Raw genomic sequence first — 15,275 nt, forward strand, 5'->3', positions numbered from 1 at the left:
CAAAATTAGCAATGCAGGGAACCACAGGAGGTGGGGGAGATACTAAACAAGTATTTGCATCAGTGTTTACTGTGGAGAATGATAAGGAAGATATAGAAATTGGAGAAATGAATAGCAACTGATTAGGGATAGTCAACATGGCTTTGTGCATGGGAAATCGAGTCTCATGAACTTGATTGAGTTTTTTAAAGAAGTAACAAAGAGATTAAAGGGGGCAGAGCTGTGGGCATAATCTCTACGGACTTCAGTAAGGCGTTCGACAAAGTTCCTCATGAGAGACTGGTTAGCAGGGTTTAGAACTCATAGAATACAAAGAGAACTAGCTTCTTGGATACAGAATTGGCTCAAAGGTAGAAGACAGAGGGTGATGATAGAGGACTGCATTTCGGACTGGAGGCCTGTGACCAATGGTGTGCCACAAGGATCGATGCTGGGTCCACTGCTTTCTGTCATTTATATAAATGATTTAGATGTGAACATAGGATGTATAGTTAGTAAGTTTGCAGATGACATCAAAATTGGAGGTGCACTGGACAGCAAAGAAAGTTACCTCAGAGTAAAACAGGATTTTGATCAGATGGGCAGAGGAATGGCAGATAGAGTTTAATTTGAATAAATGTGACGTGCTGCATTTTTGAAACGCAAATCAGGATATGGCTTATACACTTAATGGTAAGGACCTGGCGAGTGTTGCTGAACAAAGAGACCTTCAGATGCAGGTTCATAGTTCCTTGAAAGTCGAGTCGCAGGTAGATAGGATAGTGAAGAGGGCATTTGGTATGGTTGCCTTTACTGGCCAGTGCATTAAATGTAGGAGTTGGGAGGCTATGTTGTAGCTATACAGGCCATTATTGGACTATTGTGTGCAATTCTGAGTTCTCTGCTTTAAGAAGGAAGTTGTAAAATTTGAAAGGGTTCAGAAAAGATTTAAAAGAAGGTTGCCAGGATTGAAGGGCTTGAGCTATAGAGGGAGGCTGAATAGACTGGGGCTGTTTTCGCTGGATCGTCAGAGACTGAGGGGTAACCTTACAGAGGTTTATAAAATCATGAGGGGAAAGGGTAGGGTAAATAAGCAATGTCTTTACCCTGGGGTGGGGAAGTCCAAAACTGGACGGCATAGGTTTAAGGCGAGTGAGGAGAGATTTAAAAGAAACCTAAGGTCCAACTTTTTCACACAGAGTGTGATGTGTGTATGGAATGAGCTGCCAGAGGAAGTGGTGGAAGCTAGTTTAATGACAACAATTAAAAGGCATCTGGATGGGTCTTAAAATAGGAAGGGTTTAAGAGGGGTATGAGCCAAATGTTGGCAGGTGGGACTTGGTTAATTTAGGATAGCTGGTCAGCATGGACAAGTTGCACCGAAGGGTCTGTTTTTGTGCTGTACATCCCTATGACTCTATCACTATATGACAATTCTTAAATCTGATTTCTTGAAAATAAATGAGTCAAAAAAATCCTCTTAATAGTGTTACAGTAATGATAGAATTTATTGTGAGACTAATTAGCTTCTGAAATATATCTGACTATGCACCTAAATTGGATTTGATGAGCAAGATGAAAAACAAACTGACACCTCTCAAGAGCATTTGTTGGAAGTTCTATTCTAGGTTATTCGAACATGCTACTTTAAAAGGTGTGTTGTTCTGCTCCATTAAAAAATGTTCTGTCCATGTTAATGTGGCCAATGGTATTCCATGGGGATCAAGGCAGGGTCCACTTTTGCTTTACTTTTATATAAATGCTTTGTATGAGAACATAGGAGACCTGGTTAGTAAGTTTGCAGATGGTGATATAGTGGACAGTGAAGATGTTACTTAAGATAACAAAGAAATCTTGATCAGCTGGGGCAATGGGTTGATGGAGTTTAATTTGGATAAATGTGAGGTGTTGAATTTTGGTAAAACAAGCAAGGACAGGACATTAACAATTAATGGTAGGTCACTGCTTAATGTTATAGTGAACCTCCACAGCCCTGTGCCCGACTACTTTAACTTCCCCCTCCCACTCAACCAAGGACATGAAAGTCTTGGGTCTACTCCACCACCAAACTCAAGCCACCTGACGCCTGGAGGAAGAACACCTCATTTTCCGCCTTGGGACTTTCCAACCAGATGGGTTCAATAGATTTTACGAGTTTCCCATTTCCTCTCCTCCCACCTTATCCCAAATCCAACCTTCCAACTTGGCACTGCCCTCTTGAATGGTCCTACCTGTCCAACTTCCTTCCCACCTATCTGCTCCACCCTCCTCTCTGAACTATCACTTCACAACCATCTCCATCTACCTATTGCATTCCCAGCTACTTTCCCCTCAGCCCACCCTCATCCCATTTATGTCTTAGCCCCACTGGGCCACCCCCTCATTTTTGATGACGTGCTTATGCTCGAAACATCGACTGTCCTGCTCCTTGGAAGCTGCCTGAGCAGCTGTGCTTTTCCAGCACCACACTCTTCGACTCTGATCTCCAGCATCTGCAGTCTTCATTTTCTCCTGGGACCTTTTTCACTGAACCATAGGACGCTGAGGGGTGACCTTATTGAGTTTATTAAATTATGAGGGGCATATAATAAGGTGAATGACAAGACTCTTTTTGCTAGGGTGGGGAGTTCAAAACTATGGGGAATATTTTCAAGGTTAGACGAGAAAGATTAAAAAAGGACATGAGGGACAACATTTTACACAGAATGGTTCATATGTGGAATAAAACTATCAGAGAAAATGGTGGGTGGAAGTACAGTTAAAACTGTTAAAAGATATTTAGCTAACTTCATGAATAGGAAAGGTTTGGAGGGATATAGGCCAAGCACAGGCAAGATGGTGAAGATCTAGACCCCTCCAAAGGGGCCTCTTGGTTTGATATCAGTCAAAAGAATTACTAGGAGTATGGTCTGTTTAAAGCAAGGTTACTAGTTTAATAAATTAAGGCAGCCTGGTGCAGATTTCTCCAGCAACACAGAGGTTAAAATCTTCTGTGTTCCATGGAGAAATGATGCAATTTTTAAGAGACAGCACAGCCTTAATTACCAGAAAAGACCAATCAACTTTAATATGGTGACATGATTGACAGCAGGCTAATCCAATGATATTTTCTGAGAAACAGACCATTCCACACACAAAATCATCCCGTGCTTGCTAGTTCAAGGTCAGTTTGAATACCAAATCACTGTCTTATGATTCATTTTATGAAAACTCCATTGTTTTCTCTTATCTCTAAATAGAATCAATTCAACAAAGCATCAGTTCAAGTTCACAGTGTCATAGAAAATTCTAAAGCCATTTTGTTATGTTATTTTAAATTGAAAACCCATTTTGTGGTTAATAAACATCTACATATGCTTGTTGCTTCTGACAACAGCCTAAAATTCAAATTTTAGATCCTCAGTGGGACTAATTTAGTTTGGGAACATGGTCAGGTGGACTGGTTGGACCAAACGGTCTGTTTTCACGCTGTGAGCCTGTATCTGCTGACTGCCTGACTCTAAGATGCAAATAAATCATTAATCATACCAAGGTTATAGCACATTCTCCAGGAAATTAGAGATGGGCAATAAATGTTGGCCCACATTGCATGGAGAACTGAAAAAAAACTTAATAGCCACAGATGCAATGGACTCAATTTTTTATGGCCTTTATTTTTAAGTAAACAAACACATACTACAAATGCAGATTGAGATTCATGATATTTTTCTCAATGAGTACCCCGGTACCTTCTGTTAATTGCCATCTCTCCCAGTACATGGTACTGATAAGAGTTGTTTGAGATAGTTCACTGTCATTAAACATCCTTTGCCTTTGTTTTGCCTTGGGCCCGTCTAGTGGTTAATGGTAGGAGGTAGACCATTGCACTGTATTGACAAAAAAGGCACTGTCCATAGATAATAAGAAGGTCTGTTGAATGATAACATGATAACATTAAGTACATCTATATTTGGTCTGGGGTAATTGTGAATGAACTGGTAAAAATATATCTGCTCCCTCTGAAATCTAGAGTAGAACATAGAATATAGAGTAGGATGTTTTGTTTCCACCAAATGACTGCGTTAAGTCAATAGAATGGAGGGACCAATCTGACATGGACATCTGAATCAAAAATCTGGCAGCATCAGCACAGAAAAACAGAAGGTCGAATCTTATAGGGGTCTGAGCTATGTGCGTTATAGTGAAATTGTGGGAGAATCCACCAAAGCCCAGCTTGATGTCGGGAGCAAGCTGATGCATCATTTCTACATTTGCTAAGTGGTGAGATGACTTTCTGACTAAGTAGTAGCAGGTTGCATGTGAAGGGGATTATTGCTTGTTGAACATCTTATTAATGCCACAACTAGCCTCCTTTACATTCAGCTTGCTCTAGTAAAAATATGTATAAACAAACTAGATGCCAACATCAGAGCAGGTACCTGGCAAGTTCAGCTCATCACCGACTGAGGAGCCTCCACGTTGCTCTTGGAGCATCTTGGGGCATGATTCATTGGCACCATCCACACGCACCCTTCACCTACAGGCATTGGTACTCGACATTAGTCAACTGCTCACAAACAATTAATCTGCTGACCAGGCAGCCTGCCTTGCTCATCCACAATCCTCAGTTGCAAGGAAGTGTACTACATCAAGCTTACAGTTCTGACCATGAGCCAGCACCTTATGTGGTATTATGAAGATATGGGTGTACCTTTAAGAGAGTTAAAAGCACCATAATTACATTGCATAGCATCAAGTGTTCTCAATAAGGCAACAATGTAAAACAGGGTTGAACATCTCAATTAGTTCATTACCTGGAGAGAAAAAAAAATTTGAATTCAGCCAGTTTAAATTATACCCCCCCAAAAAATACCAATTTCCAATTAAGTTTGAATTGAGTATATTGACAATTTTAAAAGCCATTGACACAATCCGATACTCTAGAGTAGAAGACTGGGAGAAACTTGAACAGTTGAGAGAGGAACTGCTAAGTCTGAACTTGTAACAGTACTGCTTGAAAAAAATCTCTCTTAAAAGTACCTTTTCAATCAGTAACCGGTGATACAGAAATTCCTAACAAGGAGAAAAAGGAGACAAGAAGATCCAACAGCTACCTGGTTTTGAGATAAGAAGTGTTATTTTGTAAATCTTAATTGGGAGTTTTATCAGACAATTTTATGGAAGGGAAGGTAAAAGGTTAGAGAAAGAAATTGTAAATAGTCAAGTTAATTATTCTCTCTTATACTTTAAGAAATAAAGTTGTTAATGTTTCCTTTGCTTATTTCTTGGCCAGTCAAATTTTTACAGATTGCTGCACAGGATAAATCTTTTGTGTTGCTGCTTTTAAATTAAGCTGGAGAGTTTACCATGTGTCCTAACAGTTTGGCGACATGGGTCCATTATTGTAACTGCTTTAGACTGATTTTGAAAAGATTTGTGGGTATGAAAATTCCAGCAGGTTTAAACACTTCTTTTTTTAGGTTATTGTCCTAGACCTTTTAAACAAAATGTCAGTGAGGCAACTTGTTTAATTTTGGTGATTTTTATGGTTGATTAAATTTGAGAGAAATAGCTCTTAAAATTGCAAAATAGGATCTGGGATTTGAAGATGATTTTTGCCAGGAAAGTTTAGAAGGAAAGAAAAAAGCCACACTTTTAGAATTAACAAAAGTAAGATTTGGGTTTAAACAAGGACAAAAATAAAGCTGAAATTGTAAAGGGGTTACACTTCTGTGTCAGAGAAACAGACAAGTGCAGCAGAGGTATAAAATGTAAATTACAATTGAGGAAAATGGAGTTAGAAGATAAACAAACAAGGAGAGAGAGATCCCACGTGGTAACTTGGGAAGCATAAAGACACAATGGAGATGTGGTAAAAGAAGCTAAGCCAGTGTCATCAGTGAAGGTCGTAAAGGAAACTTCCAGCAGAGCTGAGGAGCTGCAGGATAGTGCATAGTCTAATCAGGGACTGGGTATGAGTTAGTACCTATTTCTACAAAAGATTTGTCTGAGTAATGTTTACTCAAAGAACAGGGGGGAAAAAGACAAGTTATAATTTTGAGATACATGATCTAACCAGTCACTGATAGTAAGGGATGAGCGAATGTGCACTCTTTCTGATCTGTTACCTGAGCATGTGGTAATTTGTGGGATAGGTGGAGAAAAATTTAGTGTTTTCCCCCATGTAATGTCAAGTTGGAGTGCAAAGGAGAAATAGGCCAAAGTGCACCAGATTATGTTGTCGGTAGCATTCAGACAGGAAGGGTTACGGGTAACACATGAACTACCTGTAGGAGGTCACCTGGTGGTATGAAAGCTTCAGGTAAAGGTACAAAAAATTTTTAATGGTCTGAAATGTACAGGGATGTGATTAATTTTTGTCATGCATGCCAAATGGTAGGTAAGCCACAGGCACCAATAAAACCTGCACCTTTGTTGCCAATTCCCACATTTGAAGAACTTTTCATGTAGGTTATCATTGATTGTGTAGGTCCCCTCCAAAGAACTAAAAGTGGGAACCAATACTTGTTAACCATAATAGATGTGACTAACAGATTTCTGGAGGCAATTCCATCAGAGTATCAAGGCAAAAAAAGTGGTATAGGAGTTAATAGTTTTCTTCACACAGTATAGGCTACCCAGAGAGATTCAGTCAGACCAAGGGTCAAATTTTACTGCTAGGCTGTTTAAATAGGTTATGGATAGCTTAGGTATACAACATTTTAAATCCAGTGAGTATCATCCTGAATCCCAGGGAGCTTTAGAGAGGTGGCATCAGACATTGAAGACCATGTTAAGTGCATATTGTCAGGATTTCCCGAATAATTGGGATACAGGTATCCCATTTGTATTGTTTGCCATTACATATGCCCCAAACAAATCTACTCCGTTCATTCCCTTAGAAATAATATTCGGTCACAAAATGAGAGAACAATTGAAATGAATTAAATAAATAAGCATTGACAGGACCAAAATCAGAGATTTCAAAATTTTCTTTTTATTATGGGAGGTAAGGGAGAGACTAAATCCAGTCAGTGAATTAACTAAACAGCACCTAAGGAAGGAACATTGTAGAATGAATTAGGTGGCAGATAAAGACTCAGGGATTTGGTTGTTTACCCAAGGGAATGATGTATTGATATTGGTAACCATGATAGGAGATCCCTTCAAAGCCAGGTTTAGTGGTCCCTATCAAACTGAGAAAAAGTTGAGTCAAGTGAACTATTTAATAAAGATGCTAGGTAGAAAAACAGTTTCAGGTATCTCACGTTAACATGTTGAAACCATTTTGTGCTGGAGAGAAAGAACTGGAGAAACAGGTGTTAGTTACTGCCATGTAGAGTGAGGAATCCATTCAAGATGATATGGATTTTGAGGTGCCTCAAAATAGATTAAAAATGAAGTCATTGAGGAGTGGGATAGATTGGTAAGCTATATCAGGAGCATAGAACGGAGTTGAAAATTACTACAGTAAAAGGACATATGTAAGAATCAGATGGGGATGACTAATGCTATCATACATGAAGTAGATGTATGGAATACTGCTCCGATAAAATAACACCCCTATCAGCTTAATCCTTTCAAAGCCAGACAGGTCCAGATGGAGGTGGAGGCCATACTCTGAGAATATCATCGAACCAAACCAGAGCAAATGGAATTCGCCAATTGTCTTAGTTCCCAAACCGGACAGGACTCGACGATTCTGCGTGGATTGTTGGAAGGTCAATGCTGTTACAAAGTCAGACTCCTATCCAATTCCTAGATTGGAGGACTGTGTAAAGAAAGTTGCTCAAGCCAGTTACATCACAAGTTGGACTTAATGTGTGGTTACTGGCAGGTACCTTTTATCAGAGATAGCGAAAGAAATTTTGGCATTTGTAACCCCAAATGGGCTATATCAGTTTAATGTGAAGCTCTTTGGAATGAAGAACAAACTGTGCAGTCTATTTGGATGATGTAGTGGCTTTTAGTAAGTCCCAGAAAGATCACATGGTACAATTGGCAGAGCTCTTTGAGCAACTACAGGAAGCAAAACTGGTGATAAACTTAAATAAAACAAAGTTTGTGAAAGCAGAGTGATGTTCTTGGGACATAACATTGGTCATGGAAAGTTGACCCCATGGAACACAATGATGAAGACCGTTGAGGAAATTCCACGACCAACCTTGTAGAAAGAGTTGCTTCAATTCTTAGGACTCAGCAAAGTCTATCCAAGTTTGTTCCAAACTTCAGCAGTGTCGTGGCACCTTTAAGCAATTTGCTGAAGAAGAACAAAGTTTTGATAGGACCATGCCAGGAGGCATTCAACCATTTGAAATCTATATTAACCACCAAACCAGTTTTAGCTACACAACTTTTCAAAACAGTTTTAAAGTCATCATCAATGCTAGTGACATAAAAGATGGAGCTGTACTTCTACAGGAAAAAGTGAGGATGGGATTGAACTACCAGTTGGTTACTTTCTGAAGAAGATCAACATCCACCAGAGGAAATACTCCACAATCAAAAAGGAACTATTGAGCTTGGTACTGGCCTTGCAACAATTTAATGTGTATATCACAAACAATGTGTCAGACATGGTTGTGTATACTGACCACAATCTGCTTGTATTCTTAGAACGTTTTAGATAAGAATATGAAACCATTTCGTTGGAGTCTTGTGTTACAGACTTTTAATTTAAAAATCATACATGTTGCAGGTCGGAAGAATGTAATTGCAGATGTGTTATCATGAATTTAACTGACAGTTTAAATGAGATTTGTCTTTTATTTAATGTTTTTGCATATAGATATACAGGAAGTTAAGGTGAGCTTCCATGAAAGTTATCGATATGTTAGGGAATTGTGTTTAAATGGTAGAAAAAAAGTGAAGCCATTTTTTTATGATGGTTCATTTTTCCTTAAAGGGGGAGGTGTTATGAAGGTGTGGGTGTACCTTTTTTCTTTTTTTTTTAAAAGAGTTAAAAGCAGCAGAGTTACCAGACACAGCTCCAAGTGTTCTCAGTAAGGTAACAATGTAAAATGGGGTCGAACAACTCAGTTCATTGGCCAAATTTTGAAGTTTTGTCTTTTGTCTCTAGGCAATCAGTTTAAATTATAACACACACACACCCCCCCCCCGCATACCAATATCAATCAAGTGTCAATATATTCAATTCAAAATCTCAGAAGTCAATGACCCAATCCAATGCTCTGGGATATATGACTGTGGGAAAATTGAACACTTGAGAGGAGAACTGCCAAGTTCTAGAGCAGACTGCTTGTAATGGTACTTTTTAAGAGATTGTTTTTCAATTAGTAACCTGTGATGCTGAAATTCCTAACAAGGAGAGGAAAAGACACAGGAAGATCCGAAGACACAAACCACAGCTTCCTGGTTTTTACATAAGTGTTGCTTTGTAAATCTTAATTGGCAGTTTTATCAGACTACCCACATAGAAGGAAAGGTAAAAGATAGGTTTGAGGAAGGAGTTGTAAGTAGTGGTTAGTTAATTATTCTGTTATATTTTAAAGTAAAAAAAGTTGTGGATTTTTACTTGGCCACTAAAATTTTTACAGACTACTGCTTGGGATAAATCTTGTGTTGATGGTTTTAAATTAAGTAGGAGGGTTTCCCCTGTGTCATAACAGTGGCAAACACACTGCATGCATAGCTAGGCAAAGATATAGCCTCATCTCAAACTCTTAAGGGAATAGTGTAGGAATCTGGTTTGTGACCAGGAATTTGCTAACTCTTAAATGGTTTGAATCCCCCTTCTTCCTTCTTTCCACTCTTGCCCCACCCCACCCCCCCAACAATCCCTGGGTTGATCTGGAAATGTGAAATGAAGAAGGCTATGGGCAGGTGTTTCAGGGCAAAAGAATCTCTGCATGTATTAAATACAAATAAAGCGTTATACAAGAAATAAAGGCAAACATAATAAACAATGAAATTTACACAAGTGATACAGAGGACAGTAAACACACACTATCAATATTTAACACCGGTTAAGCACTATTTGAAACTAAACAGCAGTTTCAGTCACCAATTTTAATCAGACTTCCTAACCTTGGGGTTCCTGCACTGTCACCGCCTGCTATCTAGGTTGGAAACTCTGGGATCTCGGGAATGGAGGTCACTATTGGGGTTAAATCAGGTTCTGAAGTACAGCTGGCTGTTCCCACATGCCATATCCAGTGCCTCGCTGAAGACTTTGGATGATGTAGGCCTTCAGTCTGGGTTGAGTCCACTGATGCAGTAGGATGTATTTTGGATTTATCAGATGAGTACTTTTCCTTACTTTGTGGTTTTTGTGCGCCAGGTTTCACCACAGGATGAGACCTTGTGGTGTCAGTCAGGTCGGTGGTTTTCAGAGGTTGTCTGTTCTCAGCTCCATTGGTCACTGTCAGCTGCTGTTAGATCCCCCGGTAAGGAACAGGCCTGTGTCAGTAGGTTTTGGGATTGCTGTTGGGATCCCCCTGGAAGTAGCTGTGCAGATAGTTCTCTGGGAGATAACTCTCTTTCAGATCCTGCTTCAGGAAATGGCCATGGGAACAGTTCCTAGTGCTATAGTTCTCTCTCAGGTGAGATGGTGGCCTGCAGTTATACTAACTATGAGCCTCTTATCTTTGTGCCAAATCTGTACTTGCCATTGTATTACTGGTGTTCCCTTTGAGGTCAACTGGCTTCCTGAAGGTTAGTGTATAAATGTATTTTTCTTGAAGTTGAATGTCTGGTACCTCTATGAATGAACATTGATTTTAAGTTCACTGTCTGGCATTTGTAAAGGCCCCATTCAGTCTGGGTGGGTGGTTCTTTTTCGGGTGGATGTGTGAATGGGGTTTTCGGTCTGTGCCTGTGTGTGGTTTTTTTTTCCAGAGGATAGCCCACCTGCCTTTTTTATTTGAAAAGTCCAGGACTTTAGTCCAGTATTTCAGAGTATCATGATTTTTTTGCTCAATCCTACAGTAGTCCTCACTGAAGTCAGTGAAAGTAGCCATCAGTCAGGTGGTCCTGGAAAACCCTATCAAGGGCAGCCTCCTTTTTCAGCACCTTCAAGAGGCAGGGAGAAGTATGTGACCACTCCTGGCATGGGGTCAGTCATAGAGATGTACAGCATGGAAATGGACTCTTTTTTTTGGTTCAACTCATCCATGCCAACCAGATATCCTAAATTGATCTAGTCCCATTTTGCCAGCATTTGATCTATATTCCTCTGAACCCTTCCTATTTATATACCCATCCAGATGCCTTTTAAAATGTTGTAATTGTACCAGCCTCCACCACTTCCTCTGGCAACTCATTTCATACATGTACCCACCCTCTTTGTGAAAAAGTTGTCTCTTAGGTCTCATATCTTTTCCCCCCTCACCCTAAACCTATGCCCTCTAGTTCTAGACTCCTCCACTCCAGGGAAAATACATTGTCTATTTATCCTATCCATGTCCCTTGTGATTTTATAAATCTCTAAAGGTCACCACTCAGCCTCTGATGCTCCAGGAAAAACAGCCCCAACCTGTTTAGCCTCTCCTGATTAGCTCAAATCTTCCAAACCTGGCGCAATCCTTGTAAATAGTTTCTGAACCCTTTCAAGTTTCACAACATTCTTCCGATGGGAGGGAGACAAGAATTGCATGCAATATTCTTGTAGTGGCCTAACCAATGTCCTGAACAGCCACAACATGACCTCCCAACTCCTGTACTCAATAATCTTTCCAATAAAGGAAAGCATACCAAACACCATCTTCACTCTCCTATCTACCTGTGACTCTACTTCCAAAGAACCTGAAAGGTAAGCAGGTGTGATCTCATGTAGTTGGGTAGGATGGGCACCTTGGTTGGTGCAAATGCATCAGGTCACGGGAAAGGCTACCAAAAAGATGTTTAGGCCTCAATGATACTTAGGTGGAGTATGGATGCCATTGGCCAAGGAGAACTCCCTATCACTTTCCAGCATGTTGGAAATTGAAATTACTCAATGGGAAAGGAAAATGATTATGATCACAACCAGTGTGGCTAGGGTAACTATCTTGATCTGTGAGGGACAGGGCAGCAGGGGGTGAAAGGAGTTGCATAGCCATCACTACTTGTCTGTACAATCCCTTTCTGCCATGCAGTGGGTTGTCTTCTCTTGGAATGAGAGCAAGGGAGGATTGAGTGAGGTGAAAATGGTGGCCTGGCTGTTAATGTTGGAATAAGTAGGCGAAAGGTAGAGGTTTTCTGAGAATGTGACAGTGTAGACAACATGCAGTGTCTGTCGAGTGGGAGCTTGGGAAGAGTGAAAGTGAACACGGGTGTATATCTCAGGCAATAGAGGGAGTGTCAGAAGTCACATGACACCAGGTTATAGTCCAATAGGTTTATTTGAAATCACAAGAAATTACCAGGACTTCACTTGATGAAGGAGCAGCACTCTGAAAGCTAATGATTTCAAACCAATCTGTTGGACTATAACAAGGTGACGTGTGACTTCTGAAATTATCTACCCCAGTCCAACACTGGCATCTCCACATTCATATTGAAAGTGGCAGAGCATGTTTCCTTCTGAAAGGTATGTGCAATAGCAGAGATGGAGTGAGTGTGAGATAGTAGAAAAGTGCGGTACTCTTGCAGGTAGAGTGGAGAAGGTCATTGACATTTTTTTGCTGAATTGATACTGGCCTGGGTGATGACTGTGACCAGACTGCCATGTCCTGGGGTCATCCAGCAGTCCTTCAGTAACCACCAGTTTTAGCACGGAATCTTCAACCTGGAGCTCTAGGACCATGTCAGAGAGTCACAGCACCATCTTCCCAATATCCAACATGTTCAGAATCTGTCTGTATGAGCAAGTCAGCTTTGGAATGTCAGTGCTCATGTGGTGCATGATGGCCTCTAAATATGGTGGTGGCACCATGATTTCTGGCCTCTCAGCAGAGTGGCATGTTATTTCAGAAATGATTTATATTAAGGTGGCAATAGAATCCAGCATGTGGAATACCGGTAGGGGTTGGGAGGAGTCTGTATTAATGCAGCACATATGGTGAGAAAATCCCCTTTGCGCCTCTGAGAATCCAAAATATTGACTTGACTCGCACTTAAATTTTGATTTAACACAAATAAAAAGGCATAGATTCAAGCCGAGTGAATATATTGAGTCCAATTTGACACTTTTTTTTTTGAAGACACTATTTTCCTATCCACAGATACTGCCAGCTCAGTGTCTCAAATCTAATGGGTTTTTTCAGATTTCCAATAGCTATACTATTTTTCATCTTATTCACATGAATGTCGACCTCTTCAGAACCATTATATTGGACACTAATCCCTAAATATCTTCCCCTTGCCATCATGTGTACACTTGCCACTAACCCATCTTCTTCAATTCTGACTTCACAAACGTACCAAGTCTAGGCATATACATTTATTGGGAAAGTGGTGAGCCAAGGTGTCAGGTGGATAGAGTATCAAGAAGGTCATTGAGTGATTTTTAGGTAGGCCATGGTCAGGCATGGTGGCAGTGCATTCGGTTGGCAGGGGTGGGATTTTTAAAATCAGTCAGAGAGGGAGTGTCCACTCCATTTGGGGAAGGAGTGTGTAGTCCAGTGGGGGCGGAGTTGTCAAGTCTGGACGGGGAGGGAGAGGAGAGTCCGGTGAGTTGAAGGGGTTTTCCATCTAGTATGGTACCAAACCAATAGTGGACAGTGTCATTATTAATTTACAAAAAAAAAGTGATGCTACTCGGGTCATGGTAGGAAGTAATTAGTACACTAGAAAAGGTATAAAGTTGATAAGCAAGAGGCATTGGATAAATTGTGCTTACATTTACTGTGGACCAAATGTGATGAAAATTCATCCAAGGATACTAAAAGTAGAACGGGCAGAGGGACTAGCCATAATTTTCTACTCTCCATAGACTTGAGATGTTGGTAGAAGCCTGGAGAGCAATGAATCTAACACACTTCTTCAAAAAGAAGTATTCATATGCCTTGCAACTGCAGTTAGTTCAATTCAGTGGAGGAATAATGGGGGGGCTTCCAGAAACAATAATTTGGGATAAAATTGATTTTATTTGGCAAATCCTATTAATTAAGGAATGCCTAGTATGATTTGTCAAGGGAAAATTATGCTTGACCAGCGAAAATATTTGAAAAGGTATCAGATGAAGGTAATGCTGTTGATGTGGTGAACATTGACTTCCAAAAGGCTGCATTGCTGCAACATTTTTAGCTCTCAATAAAAAGGGGCAGGAACATTGTTGAGATAAAATTACCCAATAAATAAGAAAAACATAGTGGTAAATGGGTGTTTCTTGGCCTGGGAGGGGGAAGATATGTAGCCTACAATCCCCCCCGGGGTTGGTGTTGGAACTGTCGCTGTTGCTGATTATAGCTTAATAAGCTAGGCCTTGATATATAGAGTACAATTTCAAGATTAAAAGCATAGTGAGTTGTGAGGAGGACAATGCAGAACTCCAAAGGGCTATATACAAATTGGTAGAGTGGCTAGATAGGTGACAAATGAAGTCCAGTGTAAAATGTAGAAGGATTAATTGTGATAAGGATAGATAGAGGTGCAGGAGCAGATGGATAAGGTATATGTGCGTATGTCATTGAAGATGACAGCATTCAATAACGAGGTCACGCTTTCAAGGTGAGAAGTGGACAGTTTGAGGGGGATACACGTGACAAGTGTACACTTTACACAGATGGTGGGCATCTGGAATGCATTGCCAGCAGAGGTAATAGAGGCAGGCATGGCAGATTCATTTAAAATGCATCTGGACACATGCATGAGTAGGTGAGAGCAGAGGGATACATATGCTTAAGAATTAACCTGCAGGTTTTGACAGTACCTTTGGATCAGCTCAGGCTTGGAGGGCCGAAGGGCCTGTTCTTGGGCTGTAAATGTTCTCTTCTTCTTTGGCATTCTCTCACCCTGTCAAAGAACAATTAAAGCATACAGTATTCAATACATTATTAATGGAGGCATTGAGTACAAGAGCAAGGAAGTGGTGTTAAACATGAATAAAACATTGCTTTGGCCTGAACTTGAATATTACATCCAATTATGGATGCCATGCTTTAGGAAAGGCATTGAGACATTAGAGAGCACATCAAAAGCATGAGAATGATTCCAGGGATGGGGAAATTGTTACATCGGTGGAGTGAAGTACTTGGAACAGTTTTTCTTAGAGAAGGGAAGGCTGAGAGGAGATTTGATAGTTATTCAAAGTAATGAATGACCCTGAAAATAATAAGTAAGGGAAACATTGTTCTCTTTTGTGGAAGGAGGGAGAATGAGAGAACATGAGGGCTAAAATGGAAAGAGAAAAATCTTATCCATGAAACTGATGGTTA

Source organism: Hemiscyllium ocellatum, chromosome 5 (assembly GCF_020745735.1).
Source record: "Hemiscyllium ocellatum isolate sHemOce1 chromosome 5, sHemOce1.pat.X.cur, whole genome shotgun sequence".
Classification (NCBI taxonomy): Eukaryota; Metazoa; Chordata; class Chondrichthyes; order Orectolobiformes; family Hemiscylliidae; genus Hemiscyllium; species Hemiscyllium ocellatum.